The sequence below is a fragment of the Marmota flaviventris genome, chromosome 2, assembly GCF_047511675.1.
Source record: "Marmota flaviventris isolate mMarFla1 chromosome 2, mMarFla1.hap1, whole genome shotgun sequence".
Classification (NCBI taxonomy): Eukaryota; Metazoa; Chordata; class Mammalia; order Rodentia; family Sciuridae; genus Marmota; species Marmota flaviventris.
Window position 1 is genome coordinate 122,317,065 of NC_092499.1, and position 14,517 is coordinate 122,331,581.

Genomic DNA, 14,517 nt, shown 5'->3' on the forward strand with positions numbered 1-14,517 from the left:
GAAGGAAAACAGGTTTCTATGCTGCAGCTCATTCCCTCTGGGGAACTCTGGGAACATTCTAGAATGTCTTGAGTTTATCCCAATTATGGAGAAGAAAGCTGATATGTTTATTCACCAATTACCCATTCATTATGCATTACAGGCTGCTTCTGGGGCATTCACTGGCACACTCAGATTGCATTGCCCATGGCCAACACACTCCCATTATAGAGGACTACAAATAGCAGCCAAATCTTTGACTCTTAGTTTTGGATATTTATGTTCTCTCTGTAATTCCTCCTAATTCCATCCACTGTTCCTTTTTATTATAAGGGTTTTCATTAGATATGTGGCCATCTAACTAGACTACTTCCCTTGCAGGTAACTGTGGCAGAGTAGCTAAGATATGGACAATGGAGTATATCTGGAAGAGATGTACACAACTTTCAAAGGATGAGACATGCACTTTAGCATATACTCCCCCAACCTCATTTGCTGCTTCCTTCCAGTGAAGAACAGAGACCAGAGTTGCCGACCTGGACTCAGTGATGGAAACCATGTGTTGACAAAAAAAGCCACCCTTCCTTCCCTTGAATGCATTTCCTGACTGTTATGCAACAGGAGGAGGCCAGGTTTGGGGAAAATGATCTTCAGGTAAGTATAGAGAAGATACAACTATTTGAGAAAGTAAGGCAGAAAAACAATCTGTTTTCTAATTTAAATATTATAGTTTGGGCTCTCTTTGTTATATCAGCTTAGCCTGTACCCTAACTAATATACTCCATTTCTCTCAGGACTATTTATTTTTCTTTTTAGCTTTATCTTATTACTCTTATTGGATTTTGTCTTTTAGCACAAATTCTGAACATCCTTCTTGGAAATAGGCAAGTAATTTTAAAAGCTAAGAACAACTAAACCCCTGTTATTGATATTTGCCATATTCATGGCTACCAATCATGCTCTGAATCATCTATTTTGGGGGAGGTTCTGTCAAAAATAAACAAAGTCAGACATTAGTGAAAGCAATGAAAAGAGGTTTATTCAGTAACTACTGACAGTAAGAGAAAGAGCTGAGCTCCAGTCCAATTTGTGCAGAGGTGACTTGGCATTTCAAAGAGAGAATGAGGGAACAAGGAGGGGAAAAAACAGGAACCAAAGTGAAAAATTGCCAAGGATTGTGTAAATGTGATCAGGTCAGCTGTGTCTGCTAGCTGGTAATTATCATAGTTAGGATTCTATCCTCCCACCAAGACTGGGAGACAGAGGTCCTGTCCTTTCTGATTACATTTCAAAGAAATGGCTTTCAGATCTTTGAGCAAAACACTCCTGAGTTATAGGAGGTTCCTGTATATCTCAAAGAGACAGAGAAAGTATTCATAACTGTAAGTCCTTTTTAGTAAATGCTCTAAGAAAGGGAAATCAGAGGCCTCTCTCAGGTGTTGACTGGAACAAATAGCATTTTTTTTTTCTTTTTTGATAGCCTTGAGCCAGACAGAAACTCAAAAAGGATTGGGTTGTTTTAGGGATACCACCTTAGGCTACTAGAAGTTATGTTAAGCTTTAGTCAAGCCCCTTAGGGCAGGGCTGTGAACGGACTGTTTGTGCCAAGAGTTTCTGCAGTTCTCAGCTTCACACTGTGAATCCCACCTCCCCAGGGTAAGAACTCACATTTCCAGGCTCCTGTACATCTTGTCGTCAGGTATTTGGCCAAGTTTCTACTCCATTTCTGAGGGTGTAAGTGAGCAACAGAAGGAGGCCAGGTTCAGGGGAAAATGATCTTCAGGTAAGCATGCAGGTGAAGACAAAGGTATTTGAGAGAGTGTGGCAGGCCAGGTCTGAGAGTTTATAAGTTCTGCAAATGGAATTACTTGCTCTCCTGGAACAAAGTGCCACCACTTTGAGAAAGTGAGGCAGAAAAACAATCTGTTTTCTAATTTAAATACTAGAGTTTGGGCTCTCTTTGTTATATCAATGAAATGAAGGCCTGCTGTTGGGCAATGCAGACAGGAACAGTAGGCAAGAATTGGAAAAGAAGCTGGGTGCACTTGTTCACACCTGTAATCCCAGCGGCTCAGGAGGCTGAGGCAGGAGGATCACAAGTTCAAAGCCACCTCAGCAATGGTGAGGCACTAAGCAACTCAGCGAGACCCTGTCTCTAAATAAAATACAAAAAAGGGCTGAGAATGTGGTTCAGTGGTCAAGTGCCCCTGAGTTCAATCCCCCCCCCCAAAAAAGAATTGGAAAATAAGAATCCTTCTCCTTTCTCCAGTCTTTCAGTCATCTTCGAGCATTCCCTGATGTGTCAGAGGCAAAGCAGAAATATGGTCTGTAGCTCAGCACTCCAAAGTAAGCATACAGAGTAGTTTTGAAACTGACAAATAGTATCATAATAGCCAGCATCTGTCTTAAAAATTAAAATGTTGACCAGGTGTGGCGGCACATGCCTGTAATCCCAACGGTTTGGGAGGCTGAGGAAGGAGCATCGAGAGTTCAAAGCCAGCCTCAGCAACTTAGTGAGACCCTGTTTCTAAATAAAATATAAAAAAGGGTGGGCGTGGGGGCTGGGGTTGTGGCTCAGTGGTAGAGTGCTCACCTTGCACGTGTGCAGCCCTGGGTTCAATCCTCAGCACCACATAAAAATAAATATATTAAATGAAGGTATTATGTCCAACTACAACTAAAAAAAAACGGGGGTTGGGAATGTGGCCCAGTGAGTGGTTAGGCACCCTGGGCTTCAATCCTGAGTACCAAAAATAAAAATATATTGTTCTTAGGTGTACGTCATTTGTCACTATAGAGAAAACTTGATTAATTCCTTCATTTATCTCTTCTTGGCCCAATCGCTCTTCCTAAATGAGATCCTTCATTCTCATGGCTTCAGTTATTATCTGACATGACCCCAAAATTTCTATTTCCAAGGCACTTCTTTTCTGTACTACAGACTTGAGTATCCAACTGCCTTCCCTGGAACTTGTCCCCTTTGTCTCCCAGACCCCTCAAAATAACATGCCCAAACTGTTGATCTCTCCCCAGGGCCTGCTCCTCTGGCTTTGGGAATATACCACCATTTCTCCCATCTCATGCCAACTCACTGAGAATTCCACTTAATATCTCCCCCTTCCACATTTTTTCACATTCAATAAGTACCTAGTTACCTTCTAAGTGTCTGTGCTATCCTCTTTATTTTCCTCATCACTAGCCCTACCCTAAGCCCCCATCCTCTTTCACCTGAGCAGTTGCAATGGCCTAAGGAACTTACTGCATCAACTCTGGCTCCTGGCCAGCGCAGTGCTCTCACTGAACTTTCATTTGTTTATTGTTTGGTTAATTGATTTTTGCTGTGCTGGGCATTGAACCCAAGGCTTGCAATGCTAGGCAACCACTCTGCCACTGAGCTGTATCCCCATCTCTTCTCAGTGAGCTTCTAAAAATCTGGTCCATAGCACTTCTGTGTTTAAAAACCCTCGAGTGGGGGCTAGGGTTGTGGCTCAAAGGTAGAGCGCTTGCCTAGCATGCATGAGGCACTGGGCTCGATCCTCAGCACCCCATAAATTATAAAATAAAGATATTGTGTTCATCTATAATTAAAAGATATTTAAAAACAACAAAAAAAAAAAAAAAAAAAAAAAAAAAACCCTGAGTGTTTTTTCACTACTTCTCAGATAAAGTCCAGAATCTTACCATGGCTTGCTCGTACAACCTCTAAATGGCCTCTATCTTCCCACCCCATTTTATATCCCGTAACTATGTATACTAGGCCAAGCCTATGTCTTCAGTTATTTCAAAGCCCCATCTCTTTCCTGCTTTGGAATCTCTGCATGTCTGTCTCTCTATCTCTATTTCTCTTTCCAACTCCCAGGTCTTTTACCTCACTATCTTCTCCTCATTCCTCAAGTCTCAGCTTACATGTCCCTTAAATGTCTCAGGGAGTCTTCCTGGATCTCACCACCATCACTGTCACCTAGGCTAGGTAGTACACTCAAATATCACTAGCACCCCCTCTAATTCTTAGCATTTGTCACTGTTGTATCATTATTTGTTTAGTCCTTTTATTAAACTTAAGCTCCATGAGGACAACAACTGTCCTGATCAGCACCATAGAGACATCACAGAACAGTAGAAATCACACAGGACTAGCAGCCACAAGACCTGGATCCTAACCCTAGTTTTATCATTTTCTGACTAATCTTCAGCAATAATAGAGCTTTAGTGTCCTAGTCTTTAAGGGATAATGGTCTCTCAGATTTCTTGTTTCCAACACGTAGGGAGTATTCTTTTCTAGTGATGACCCCGGGGGCCACATGAAAGGGTGACTCTGTGTAGACTCCTATTCTAGAAGGGAAGAGCAATACCATCCTTTGGCTTTCCAATTCACCTTTCTCTGGTCCTCCCAGTCTCATCACTTTTGGTTTGATTACAAAATAAATATTCCTGTCATTTCCACCAAACTAACAGTTGACTGATCTGTTTGAGAGATTAAGACATAATAGAAGTTAAGGAGTGTCAAAAGTTCAGCAAAGACAGGAAGCTGGTTCTCTGAAACAGCTTCTTTTGTAGGGCTTGAGAATTATGGGGTCAATTTCATGTAAGACTGTGGATGTTTTTTTTTTTACCACCTACTCTCCCAGATTCTTCTGTTGAGGTACAGACTGTTCAGGTGGGAGCAGGGAATGGTGCTCAGGGTAGACTAAGCTGACACAAACCCCCATTCATTCGCAGTAGGCCCTGGGATGGGTTGGGGCCCGCTTGCCTGTGGGTGTGTCAGGCATTCTGGGAATTCATGTCAGACAAAATTACTCCTCTACAACAGGAAGGGCTGAATCACAAGACACTAACAGGTTTTCCGGTTTCTCCACCCTCCTCCCTCAAACTTTTCCTTCCCTGCTCCCCAACCCACTCCGGAGAACTGTGCACCACCTGTGGGAGTGATGTCTAGCTTCAGCCAAAAAGAGCTAGTTTATAGTACCTACTATCCCATCCTGGCCCCCCAAAGTTGCTCTCAGTCACAGACTAGGCAGGCATCTTGGGGTCTTAGCCTTTCAGAGGCAGCACAAAGACATCCAAAAGAACTGAAGAAGCATTTGCTCCCTGAGGTCTCATGGCCCCTTTGAATTACCATATTATCTATCCACACTAAGACAGCAAGGATTCTCCTCTTTTATTCAGGAGGCTAAGGAGGAAACAAAGATCACCATGCAAACAAACAAACAAAAAAAAAATCACATTTCCACAAAATCTGAGCCACATTAGGCTTTCTCAGAGAATCATACTTACTCGGTTACCTTTCTAAGATGGAGTGACCTGCTGGCTTGCTCAGCTAGGGCAGACCAGCTGCCAAAGATGGTGTGTATTGACCAAGAGTATTTGACTTGAGGGGCTGAAGGCTGGTCCATGTTCCATGCTTCAAGCCACATGTTTTATAAGGCTACATCTTTCAGAAACTACACCTTCTTTAAATTTTCATAAAGCCATTGTACAAACTAGTGGGAGTTCTGGCCTAGGACTCCAGATCAGCAGGAGATGATGACCATCACAGAAAGAGGACCATGTTCATGTTGTGCCTTTGGTTTTCTTTTCTGAACCTCCTGCAAAACATTATCTTATTTCTTCAAACAGTATCTGATCATTTCTTTAGTAAACACATATCCATCTTTTGTGTGCTAAGTAGAGTGTTACCTTAGGCAGCGGGATCAGAAAACATTTCCAAGAGAAAATAGATGGCAATCTTAGATTAAGATAACTCAAGAAGGAGATTTTTTAAAAATACAAAATGGCAATTTATAAAGGTGCTGAAGTACCATAAGGAATAGCACGGTAACCTAGAGCTAGTTGCAGCCAAACTATTACCATGACTAGGCTCCAAGAGAGGAGAGGATGAAAGGAACACTGGATTTTAGAACAGAGAGAATCAGGTTGAGAAGTGTTTACCCAAGTGTGATTCACAGACCTTTGGAGGTCTGTGAATGGTCACCTGTCTATGATGAGATATGGATGGCAATCCAAAGTAAATGTTTAGAAAATTTTAATAGCAATTAGTCATTGTCATAATGTCAAAGTATGAGATCACATCAGCAAATGTAGTTTGGAGTTTTGTATAGAAATATATTCTGCTAACACAGCTGAAATGACCAGCAAATGTTCTAGGCTCCTTATTGTGATTAAGAAGCTCTGTGCCAGAATGTAAGTTGACATGCTATTTCCTTCATTGGAAAAGTCGCACTCCCCACGGCACCCTCCATAAACAAACAAACAGGCTTTTGGTGTGCTAAGTGACATGATAAAAAGTCTTAACTCCATCAAGACTAGCTAATGTGTTCAATCTGAGATTATTTCTTTATTATGTGATGATATGGAAAGCTGATCATAAACAACTGTGATTGTGTGCCATGGTATGATGGTTACCCGAGGAGAAAGTTCTGTCAAGAAGATTTGAACGATAGAATGAATTCTTAGTGTTCCATTTGGTCCCAACCTTTTCAGATTGTGAATTAGACAGCCCGACTCACCTTTTTGTTTGACAGATTGAGTATTCTTTAAAATATTTTTTTGTAGTTGTAGATGGACAGAATGCCTTTGTTTTATTTGTTAATTTTTATGTGGTGCTGAGGATCGAACCCACTGCCTCATGCATGCTAGGCAAGCAGCTTTGCCACTGAGCTACAGCCCCAGCCCTAGGTTGAGTATTTTAATGATCTGAATTCTTGCATACAAGGAAAGAATACAAACTTGAAAGAATAGAGCTCTGAAAATTTGGGATAGCATGTTCTATTAGTTCATAGTTATCAGTGAAGTTGGTGATAATTCTGGTATTGCACATCTGTGAAAAGTTAACACCAAACATTTTATGAATTTGATAGGATATATTCAGCTTTGTTTTTCATCAAAAGACAGTTCACACTTAGGAATGAATGGATCCAGAACTATAACTTTATAGAAAAAACTGTTCATGCTGGCCGGGTGCAGTGGCAGATGCCTGTAATTCCTGCAACTCAGGAGGCTGAGGCAGGAGGATCATGAGTTCAAAACCAGCCTCAGCAAAAAGTGAGATGCTAAGCAACTGAGTGAGACCTTGTCTCTAAATAAAATACAAAATAAGGCTGGGGATATGGCTCAGTGGTTGAGTACCCCTGAGTTCAATCCCAGGTAAAAAAAAAAAAATGATAATAATAAAGGAACCTGTTCATACTGGCTACTGATAAAAGATTAGAGATGAATTATGAAAATAGCATCATTTGCCTTTTTTACTTTGAAAAAAAGTATAAAAGGAACAGTCTTAGACTGCTGAAATTACCTGTCGACATACTTTTTAAAATTTTTTTTAATTTTTTGTAGTTGTACACAATAACTTTATTTTATTTATATATTTTTATGTGGTGCTGAGGATTGAACCCAGGGCCTTGCATGTGCCAGGTGAGTGCTCTACCGCTGAGCCATAACCCTAGCCCCCCCACATACTTTTTTAAAGACTGATTTTTCTACTTTAAGTATAATCTTTAAAAATGTTAACACAGTTTACATACATATCACGTCCTTTGTATATGAATGTTGTCAATCCAAACTAGATTAGATAAATCAACCATCAAAAAGCAAACTGTCACATTATAAAGCTAAAATATTGATATACACATTGTTCCTTCAAAGGATGTGCAGGTATTTAATTATATAGCCATTTTGGGGGGTTTAGATATGATTGTAGGACAAGAAATTGTGCAGATAGCAGTAATTCTCTAAAGCAGTCACCTATATGCAGATTTTCATTGAGCATGATGTAAAATGTTTTTGTAATCGTGTTCTTTCCCCCCAGGTTATACTTCTTCTGATTACATATTTTAATATAACTTTATGCCTAGTAATAAAAATATGGCCAAATATTTTGCAAATCATTTCTTTTTTATTTTTCTTGTAATCTTTATTTATTTTTAAAGAGAGAGAGAGAGAGAATTTTAATATTTATTTTTTTTAGTTTTCGGCAGACACAACATCTTTGTTTGTATGTGGTGCTGAGGATCGAACCCGGGCCGCACACATGCCAGGCGAGCGCGCTACCGCTTGAGCCACATCCCCAGCCCTCGTAATTTTTAAATAATTTGTGTTTCACTTTATTTTATAAAAGTGTATTTTGCACTTGATAGGAAGTAAAATAAAACAAACTGGTTCTCTAGCCCAGGTAGAGGAGTCAGCCATAGAAGAGGAGCCTTGGATGTCAGTGAGGACACAGCCAGCCCAGGACATCGCCCAGGAAGGGCCAGAGAACAGATGCAGACTGCCCGGCTCCTGTCTCTGCTGGAGCCCTCCTGTCATCCTCAGCCTAGCAAGCAGAGGGCCCAGGAAACCTACAGAACAGTCCTTGCAGGTCAGCCTCCAGGACAGAGGGGAGGAAGGAGGATGAAGGATAGGAGAAGGCACATCTGAGATGGCACAGAAATTAAAGATAAAAGCCACAGTTTGTGTTCCAAGGTGCCATTGTTTTGTGAGCTAATAGATAACTAGGCAATCTGGAGGTAGTGTAATCAGAGCCAGGACAGAAGGACAACCGGGGTGCTATGGGTATATATACCTAAACCAGGGCCCGTCTAATCCAGCCTGGGCATTCAGGACAAGGGGTAGGCAGAGATGAAGTGACTACCTAGGGAACATGATGTCTAAGCTGAGGAATGAAGAAAGATAGCAGTGAGCCAGGAGACAGGCTGGCAGCGGGTGGGAGCAAGGAACAGAGGGAACAGCCAACAGAGGCACAGAAGCTGATGACATGAACACAGAAGGCAAGCAGGTGAGGCAGGACAGGAAGGTCTGGTCAGATCATGAGGCATCTACCTTACTCTCGGGTACAGAATTTGACTTTATCCTGAAATACACCAGGACATAGGCTACCGAAGGAATAACTGAGAAAGTCTTGCTTAAAAAAAAAAAAAAAGGCAGGAAAAATCAGGAAGCAGCGAAGTCTGTATTCAGGGAGGAACAAAGATGATGGTAGTGACAGGTGAGGCTTGGAGCGAGCTAACTGGGTGCCACTCCCTGCTCTAAGCTCTTAACATGCATTAATTCATTTGCTCCCAGTGCCTCTCCAGAAGGAATGTTGTGATTGTTCCCACTTTACAGATGAACAGATTGAGATATTGAGAGTCTGGGTAATAGCCCAAGCTCACCCTACTTGTAAGTAAAAAGAGCTGGGATCTGAACCTAGGCAGCCTGGCTCTAGCATCTGTGCTCTTAGCCACAAGCAAGCCAGAGCAGAGAGCCTGGGGTGTGGAGGAGGAGAAGCTGATGTTGGCCTTCTGTTTTCTCCACGGAGAGCCCAGTGAACCCTAAAGCTGCAGCTACTCCTTCTTCCAAACTGGCTGTTCCTCAGTGTCTGATTTGTCTTTGCCCTGGCCCTCAGGTGCCCAAACCTATCATCTGTGTTGGATGAACTTTTCTCATTTTCACCTTACATCTTGAGTCACACTATAAAGGCAAGATCACAAGAGATGGGACAGGTCCTGCTCAGGTCACTGAATGCATGGAATCCCTGTGAGCAACAAGCTGCCTTCTTCCAGTGGTTCCCTTTCTTTTTGTGTAAACTGACTCAAATTTGCTACCTTTGTAGATTGATAACACTCCCTCCCATTCTAGATTGTTTTATTATTGGGCCCTGACTCTGGGCATTTGCTTTTCCAGTTGATCTGCATTGCTTATGAAGTAATTTGTCATCTATTAATCCAGGGCAGCTACTGAGTTCCTGTAGGTGGCACAAACACAAGCAAGCAACTGTGTGTGTGTGTATGTGTGTGTGTGTGTGTGTGTGTGTGTGTGTGTGTGTGTGTCCCAAGGGAACAGGACACTGCTGAGTTCAGGCTGATTATTAGCTCATCATCTGCCAGCAAAACACATTCACAAGAAAGCAATGTGCTATTTTGTCTCTTGCATTGACGTCATGGAGCTCACGTTTTATATTTTTCAGAGTTCATTAGTTTTTATTTGTTCTCAGTTAAGATCTTGCCCAATGGATTGTGAAGTATGATATCCCTAAACTCAAAGTCAACCACTTAAGATGTAGTTGAAACAGGTGACTCTAGATATTAAGGACACGGGATCCTGGAGCTAGACTGCCTGTGTTCAAATCTGGGCTTGGCCACATGCTAGCTGTAAAACACTTAACACTTAAAATCTCAGTTTTTTGAACTGAAAAATAGAAATTATTAAATGAGGCTGTCTACATGAAAAATTTCAGCATACTGTTTGGCTTGGGGAAGTCCTCAACCATTATTATCTGATGATTATCACCCTGACTACACATGCATTAACGAGGCAGGAGAGTGCTCCAGGACAACTGAATGTCCTCATTTCCTCATCAGGAGAGATGCATGTGTGTGCATGCTCCTATTTTCTCATTTTTGCATCAGGAGAGGTTCATGTGTGTGCATGCTCAAAGCTCTTAGTCTATCAAGGCTCTTGAACTCAGAGGCCATGAACTGTGCAGTTTACTTTACAGTACAGTCATCACTTCTGCTGGTCAATGAAGTTGAAATAATGCACCCCTCTTTGTTTTTTTGAGCACCAACCAGTTCCCTAGAGCTGACTGTGTCAAGGGCATGCTTCAGTGAGCAATCCAACGTGGGAAAATGAGGAATGGCAACATGGAGATAAGGGAAATAAGGTAGAGATCAGGTAGAGTTCACCAAAAGTCTGGAAAAGGAATTGGGGTACAGTATTGAGTTAAGACAAAGTTGGCCATCCTCTAGTCCTACAAACGACTCCAGGCCCCAGATGCTAAAGGACTACCAGAAGCTCTGGGCTGTCTATGGAAGAGGAGCAGAGGGTGACATCTGGTTGGAAGAAGGGACAGGAGACATGGCTTGAGCCTGCCTTTACACACTGAGTCCCTGAGTATTCTATGTGATGAGGAGATTATACCCTCATTAGGAGACTTCCAATCAGAACTCTACTCAAATATCCCCTGCTGCTCAGGTTTCCTGTACTGAAAATGATGGATAAACTAGTTGGAAACCCAGGAAGACCCTCACTGTGGTGCCTACTAGGCCAGGTCTTGCTGCACTTGGCCTGTGACTGAAGGCGATACCACTGGCCCTAAAGCACCTTTATATCCATGGACACACCATGGCCCACAGAAAAATATGTGCAGGGTTCTTTTGATTGAAAGCATGGTCCTAGCAGTTGTTTTATAACTATGTGTTTGTAAGGGGGTGCCAAGAGCTTAGTGCTACCCCAACCCCAAGTGAAAGGGCTGCTAGTTTTGTTTGTCTTATATAAAAAAAGATCTGTTATTTTAAAAATATCTGGAGAAAGATTTATTGGAAGGGAGCTGGCTTGAGCCCTCAAAGATTTCTCTTTTAGTGCAGCACCAGATTCAGGATCCTGGCTTAGCCACTCTCCAGCTGTGGGCTTTGAAAATTAGCTTGACTATGCAGAGCTGTGGCTTCCTTACCTATAAATGAAGGTGATGACATCACTAATGTGGGGAGCACCTACCACCAGGCACTCTTGTACAGAGATGATGAAGGGCAAATGAAAAGGTACTTTTGAAGTACACATTATGTCATCAGGCACATGCTAGGTTCTTGATAAATGGTAGCTCCAATAAACTTTACAGTGTTTGGGGTGAGAGTATCTCTTAGATTCAACCAGTAGCAGAAAGCATTTGAAAAAAACTATCTTTTATGATGGTTACTTCTTGCAGGTGCAAACATCTCCCTATCTATACCCCCAGAGATCCTGGGAATTTATCAGAGGGGTCCCTCATCTTCTCTACTCTCATTTTGGTCTATAGAAGTTGCCCTAAGTCTGAGCAGGAGTGTCATCACAGCCCTGATTGCTGCAAGAATCCCTTCTTCCCCCAGGCTAACCACAGGAAAGCCACTTGCATCATATGACTACAGGAAATCAAAGGGAATGAAAACTGCTAACATTGAACCATAATGTAGTCAACAAGTCTCTAGTTGGTAGGCAATAGGTTTTTGCTATTGCTCACAGATCTGTTCATAACATTCCTTGTGCACATCTCCAGTTTTAGATAGGTAAGAATTTCTCTTGATTGCAGAATGGAATTGCTGGATTGTGAGGTATGTGGATATTCAACCACCTCAGACCCAGCCAAACTGTTTACTAAAGTGGCCATACCAACTTACATTCCTAGCAGCAGTTCATAAGTGACCTCAGGATTTATGTCCTCAAGTGGTATCATGCAGCAGTTAAAAAGACTAAACACTAGCTACAAACAATAAAGATGAATCTTGGAAATATAATATTAAGAGGAAAAAGGAAATGCAGAAGGTTGCATACAGCATACTTTATATAACTTGGAAACAGCTGAGAAGAAAGTATGTGTACATACTCTAGCATTACATAAACAGAATAAAACTATCAAAAGAAACTCAAGGAAGAGAGAAAGTTGCACACACATGTTCATAGCAGAATTATTCAAAATAACCAAAAGGTTGAAGTAACCCAAGTGTCCATAGATGCATGCATGGATTTTAAAAATGTGATATAGTTATACAATAAGATATTATTCATCCATAAAAAGCAAAGAAATACTGACACACGCTACCACATGGATGGATCTTGAAGATTTTATGCTAAATGAAATAAACCAGTCACAGAAAGACACATCCTGTATGATTTCTCCTTATCAGAAGTAACAACAACAGTCAAATTTAGAGAACTAGAAAGTAGAATGGTGGCTGCCAATCACTGAGGGATGGGGAACACAGGGAGTTGTTTACTGGATACAGAGTTTCAATTTTTCAAAATGCAAAGTGTTCAAGAGATTGTGTAAGAATGTGAATATATTTAACCCTACTGAACTGCACACTTAAAAAATGACAAGGATAGTGTGTTCACCATTTTATGTACCTGTGACAAAATACCTGAGGTGATCAACTTAAAAAGTGGAAAATTTTATTTTGGCTCACAATTTTGGAGTTTTCAGTCCACAAGCAGCCCCATTTGTTCAGGTACTATATCATGGAGGAAGGATGACCAAGAAAGCTGAAGAAGCAGAAAAAGAGATAAAGAGGAGAGGCTGGGGTCCCCATATTTTCTTCAAGGGCACATCTCTTTTGACCTAACTTCTTCCCCTAGCCCGGCCTCCTAAAGGGTCCACTACATCCCAATAGCACCGTAGGCCGAGGACCAAGCCTTAACATGTGGGCCTTAGGGCAACATTGAAGAGCCAAACTATAGCAGACAACAAATTTTATGTCATATGTATTTTACCAAAAATAAAATAAAAAAGGAAAAGAGGAACTCAAAGGAATTAGGAACATAAAATTCAGGAAAATTGTCACCCATGGCAGGGGGAAGTCATGGGAAGTAGGGGCAGAGGGCAGTATCACATAGCCCCGTGTAGCTAGCTGTGAGTTGTTGTCAAGATCCTAATTTTCGTGTTGAGTCATGAATTCCCTCAAAAAATAGAACTTATGCTGGGCATGGTAGCACACACTTGTGATTCCAGCTACTCAGGGGGCAGAGGCAGAAGGATTGTAAGTTTGAAGCCGGCCTCAGCAACTTAGACCCTGTCTCAAAAAATAAAAAAGGGCTGGGGAGGTGGTTCTGTGGTAGAGTGACCCTGGTATAATCCTCAGTAACCCAAAATAAATAAATAAAGCTTATTATGCTTTTAAAATTAAAAAATATATATATATATTCTTTCACGTACCAATAATGAGATCCTGTCATGAACCAGAGTATTGGATCAGTCTAATTCTATATTAGTGAAGGGGGAAAACATCCAATCTCAAAATTCTCTATAGGCAATTATTATCCATTTGAAAATTTGCAATGAAGCTGTGACCCTTCCCCACTGATGTCTTCTTTTTTTTTTTTTTTTCAAGTCCTGATTTAAAGGACCCTTCCAAGGGCTGAGGATGTGTCTCAGTGGTAGGGCACATGACATGGACAAGGCCCTGGGTCAAATCCCTAGCACTAAATAAATAAATAACTCTGCCAGGTATTATTGCAGCTAGAAACCTGAGCCAGAAAGATCCCCCAGCTCATGGACGCTGACTCCAACCCCCACCCTGCAGCCCCATCCACGAACACTTTTCTTTCTAGGCCTGACGGCCCTCCCATTCCCACTGTGCTTCCAGCTGCTGTGGCTGCTGCTGCTGCTGCTGCCTGTGAGGCCTTCCATGGAGGAGAAAGCAGCCTTCTTACCTCCCATGAGGTTCCTCGGGCACCTTCCCCAGCCCAACCCTTATGGAGCTCACAACACCACCACCAGATCTGGGGTAACCCCATTGTGTAGCTGGTCACCAAGCAGGCACGTCTCCTCCCCCAGGTCACCTCGGCTGTCTAGAACAGGTCCCACAGCATTGTCTGAGATGACTCTCCCACCGCAACCCCCTCCCCACTCTCATACCCAAAGGACCAGAGCATTGTTTCTCTAAGAAAAGCTACAAACTCCAAAATTGTTGGACAAACGAAATGGAGATTGAAGTTCAGGAAGGGGTAAACTGGCCGCTTCCGAGGTGAAATAGACATGGAAACAGAATTAAAGGAAATCTGGTGCCTTCTGAAACTGGCTTTAATTAGGATGTT